The sequence below is a fragment of the Electrona antarctica genome, assembly GCF_951216825.1.
Source record: "Electrona antarctica genome assembly, chromosome: 7".
NCBI classification, from domain to species: domain Eukaryota; kingdom Metazoa; phylum Chordata; class Actinopteri; order Myctophiformes; family Myctophidae; genus Electrona; species Electrona antarctica.
In genome coordinates, this window is record NC_136812.1 from 22,913,337 (window position 1) to 22,918,336 (window position 5,000).

Below are 5,000 nucleotides of genomic sequence, written 5' to 3' on the forward strand. Positions count from 1 at the left end.
CTGAAAATATGTTGTGTCGAGGACCATTTGTGTTCAAATGTTTCAGATCTACAAGCTCACAACGATCGGCTATATGGTTATGGTGGTCTGGGAGTCCACAGACCCCACTTTGAGAACCACTGTTTTAGACCATACAACTTTGAATCAATGTGTCAGCATTTTCCATGTCTCCTCCTAAGGGAACTCCTGTGGCAGTCGCTCAGTACAGAGACACACAACAGTCCTGTGTATATGCGTGCATGTATGTGTGTATGTGTGTGTGTGTGTGTGTGTGTGTGTGTGTGTGTGTGTGTGTGTGTGTGTGTGTGTGTGTGCGTGTGCGTGTGCGTGTGCGTGTGTGTGTACGTGTACGTGTACGTGTGTGTGTGATCCAGGCAACCGGCATGGCAGGCTAAGGAAAATACACCTGTGCCAACGTTTTCTGTGTTGTTTTGCCGGGGGTGGAGGGGTTAGGACCATGGCATAGTAGAGCCTGGACACACAGAGAACCTTTATACAACTCACTGAAGCACCGGCCGATTGTGGAAATCTCCACTAGAAAGAGAGGGAGACACACACACACACACACACACACACACACACACACACACACGCACACACACACTGATATGTTTGTTCCAGAAGGTGTATGTGTGCATGTGCGTGCGTGTGTGTGGTGGTATTTGCTGAAAGGGTGGAAACATTTGATTAAACAGGTAGTCGGTATCCCTGCTATGTAAGCAATGTAAAATAAAATCAGGACCTCTGGTCTATATACACTAGCACATTGTTTATTCATCCAATCGGCCCCATTCAGAATGACTGGAAAACATACAGAGGTGAAATAACACATTATGTAAGTACAGAAGTATGACAGACTTACCTAACCTGACAAAACAGTCACTGCAGCTAGGACACTGAAACAGACCAGGAACCATGCTCACATTGCCATGGTCCCTCCATCATAACTTAAAAAGCATGACATTTCCCCCATTAATGTATTATTGCTTTCCTTACTTCTACTGTAAGTTAATTTCAGTTAAATTCTATAAGTCATAATACCATATTGTTGCCATTAGGTAGAAACCTTGTATCTCTTTTGTTTGTAAATACATCAAAGATGCGATAATAATCATCTTTTAATGGATAAAGCCTTGGCCTGGATGAGAGGTCGTCAGGTGGTCCCCAACCTTCTTAGAGTGTTTCGATACTTAACCACAACACTCTCCAGTTGGCGTGTTGGCAGTGATTGGCCAAATCACTGCCCCTCTCATCCAGGCTTCCAGCTATTGTCCTCTCTCTTATGCCAGAGCCAACAGGAGGCTCTCTCTGCCGCTTCTCCCAGCCTACGAACGGCTGTTTTCCTCAAATGACCTCTCAATCCGACCTTTGTCATCAGATTCCACACTGACTGGGCTGGGAATCCTCGACATCCCACTAATCCATATTACATCTCTGTATGTTTTGCTTTGTTTTCATGAATACATGCCCTTTTTATACTACACTGTATGACAGTATTGCACAAAAGTAGCTAACATATCCAATCTAGAAGCTTGCAGATCGAGCTTGTTGACCAGATAACCAACATGCTCAATTAACACCACTTACAACAGTGAATGAAAAGAAATTAGTTTTATAAAATATATTTAACCAATGAAAAGTATACGAGCTTGTGACTAAATAATAACTACATTGGCTCCATATAGACAGGTTATTTTTTCCATGTCCTGAAAAGTAACCCTTCTGGACATGCGTACATCCGACAGTGATAATTTACAGTAAGCCTGTACACGTTCATTTCAGCGATCGGTTCAGTTCATTTCAGTTCATAGCTCGAGAGATGAGAACTTTGTTGCCAAAGCATTTCAGATCAAAGATAAACAGATTGTGTCCATTACAGTGTGCAGTACAGTATGCGGGACTCCTTGTTATGTAATAAATTATATTTGACAGAAAACAGCTGGGGTCAGAGTTTTTTCATACGTGGGGCTCGTCCCTTTGGAATACGTTTCCTGTTTTAATGTCAGGAAATCAGTCCAGATTCAAAAAACATTTTTTGCTTCTTTATTCAATGTACTGTAGCGTACAATCTGCCTTAGCTCCTACCCTGCGAGCAATTCCTTTCACTTTAGTTGCCCTTTCCAGTTTCCACTGGAATACCAGTATTGCTGCATAAAAATGAACATGAATTGCCGGCATATAGTCTAGAATCATACACATTGCCTTCACCTTAAAGTACCATCATGTGCATGTTCCCACGTTAGATGAATGCAATGTGACCAGGCTATTGGTGATGACAATATATGGCATTAATTAATATATATTATATATTAAAAACACATAATTATCTATCTGCAGGCTGGCAGACTGGATAATCAAATGTTAATTTAATTTAACTCTGCTGTAGGTCACAGATATCTCTATCTCTCTCTCGCCCACTCGATAAGCACACACAGCATTGTGGAAGAAGTTGAGCTACTTGTATTACTCAGATCGTAGTTGGACACTCCATCTACAGTTTATCTCTCGCTCTACACACACGCTCTCTCGACCTCCATCACACACACACATGCTTTCTGTCTTTCCCCCATGCTCTCTCCACCATAGCTTCCAGTCAGTCTGTTGCACACCTGACCAACATTATTTTTCAGTTTCTTCATAGAAATAACTCTCTTAGTAAGCAACGTCGTGACGGATTGTCACGGCGTTACCAGTAAACAGATGTTTCTAACAATGCTGGACAAGGTAAGGACGTGATATTGATGGTACGAAATATAACAGCATTCCAAAACGGCGCCTGTTCCCACAGGATGCCAAAATGAAATATACAGAAGAACATTGTGCATTTATGTAAGTGGGAAAGGGGTTATAATTTATTTCCCTGTGTTCTGTGATTTGGTTTGACCTCCTGCAAACTTTGTTTAAGGCGGTGTTCTCGTATCCATTCACACATCCATTGTCAACCATTATCCATTATCTTCATATAATTGGTCCTCAATAATGCTCATTATAAGTTGCCATCATTTCTATCTACTGTCTCTGAGCCAGTTAAAAAAATATCATCATACATCATCACATTCCAGCCAATCACAATTGGCGTCCTCACTTCTCTGTCCTCACCTTTTATCCTCAATAACATTGCTCAGCCAATCAAAGCATCGCTATGGGTTGCTCACCCAATCAAATCATCGCTATATGGGGAACACACAAACACACACAGCTGGGCATAGGAGGGGCTAGCGCCCCTCAAAAACCTGCATACCGATGACATTATCAGTGCGGTTGATTCCAGTCTAATACAATCTACAACCATACTGATATGGTTGTTGCAATGCATCAATCAAAGAATGCCAAAAAGGTTTGAAATCTTGTTGTCCACGCAGGCCACATCTGAGGCGCAGAGAGAGTAGCCAGACATGGTGGCATCTTATAATGAGAATTAGTTAGGACCAATTATATGAAGATAAGGTTTGTGCTCCTTTAAGTGGATAAACCCCCTGTGGTGTCTTTCCAGTCCAGTGCATATAGTATACATGACAGATTCACGGCCTCTCATATCCGCCAGGTCGTACCCCAGAGAGCCAGCCACATAGCTCCACTTTCTGCTTGACGAGCGTGGGTCATAGGTGTGATGGAGCAATGTCATCACTTCCTGCCCCCATCGTGTTCTCGTGCGTACCGAGCAGCTGTTCCAGCTAAAGCTGAGCCCAGTCGAGCTTTGGTGCTATATGGCTCAGCGGGGACACCTCTCTGACAGTTCTGGGCCGAGATGACTGAGCGAGCGACCCTGGCAGGTTTTAAATCACGTCTGTCCAGGTCCGCGGCGCTCACAGACGACCGTGGTTAGCGGGGGACCCGGGGCCATGTGCCACGCGGTGCTTACTTTACAGCAGACCGTTGACTCTTGACCCCGGCGCCTTTGTGCGCTGCCAGGTCAACAGAAGGTCTCCTGTGCACCTCTCCCCCGAATCATGGAATTTGAGCATGGAAAGTGCTGTATGTGTGTGAGAGATAAGTCCTGAAGGCTCATTGGGAGAGGTAACTATAATATTTCACTGCTGGCTTGTTTTGACTTTGTGTGTGTGTGTGTGTGTGTGTGTGTGTGTGTGTGTGTGTGTGTGTGTGTGTGTGTGTGTGTGTGTGTGTGTGTGTGTGTGTGTGTGTGTGTGTGTGTGTGTGTGTGTGTGTGTGTGTGCGCACCCGCATGCGTCCGCATGCGTGCGTGTCCGTGTAGCGTGTGTTTTTCAAGATGTTTAGAGGCAGGATTTTGTCAGTGCTTCGGAATGTGTTTGAAGTTTGATGCAAACATGGTCCGGCTCTCCCCGATGTGTTGCCATTATCCCAGCTCTGCCTCCCTCTCATCATCTGGAGGAGCATTCCTCAACAGAGCGTAACCCTCCCACACATAGGTATCACATGATACCAGACACTGACAAAAACACCTTCCTGAAAATACGCCCTTCAGCAGGCCTTACCTGAACTACTTTCTAAAAGGGAATCGCTTCGCTTGTATGTGACTTCGGGGCTTGCTAGTGGATGAACTTAAAGGGCCACTTCACCCCTTATTTTAATGATGTTTGGGAGACAAGAAACTTTCCTGGGGGTTTTTATATGTGTGTAATATGAGTTTTTAGATATTTTAGTATTTCAAAGTGTCTGATGTCACAGACACTGGTCTCACTTTCTTCCTGCACTATACAGCCCTCCCCCTCTCCATAAGGTGGGGTAGGTGCACCACAGCATTGTGGTCATTGTAGGAATTCAGCCATCCAGTCAAACCCTAGTCAAATACACACGGAATACATTATTTTAAGTCCCCCCCCCCCATACTCAACATACCCATGCCCCCCCCCCCCCATACTTAACATACCCATGCCCCCCCCCCCCCATACTCAACATACCCATGCCCCCCCCCCCCCATACTTAACATACCCATGCCCCCCCCCCCCCCCATACTCAACATACCCATGCCCCCCCCCCCCCCCCCATACTCAACATACCCATGCCCCCCCCCCCCCCCC

At 45.1% G+C, this 5,000-nt stretch overlaps 1 protein-coding gene across 1 annotated transcript in view; it reads left to right on the forward strand.

The window, feature by feature from the left end:
- Positions 1-5,000, forward strand: part of LOC306926998 (tensin-3-like) — a 53,846-nt gene that overhangs the window by 21,037 nt on the left and 27,809 nt on the right. The gene's annotated exons all lie outside the window — the stretch shown is intronic.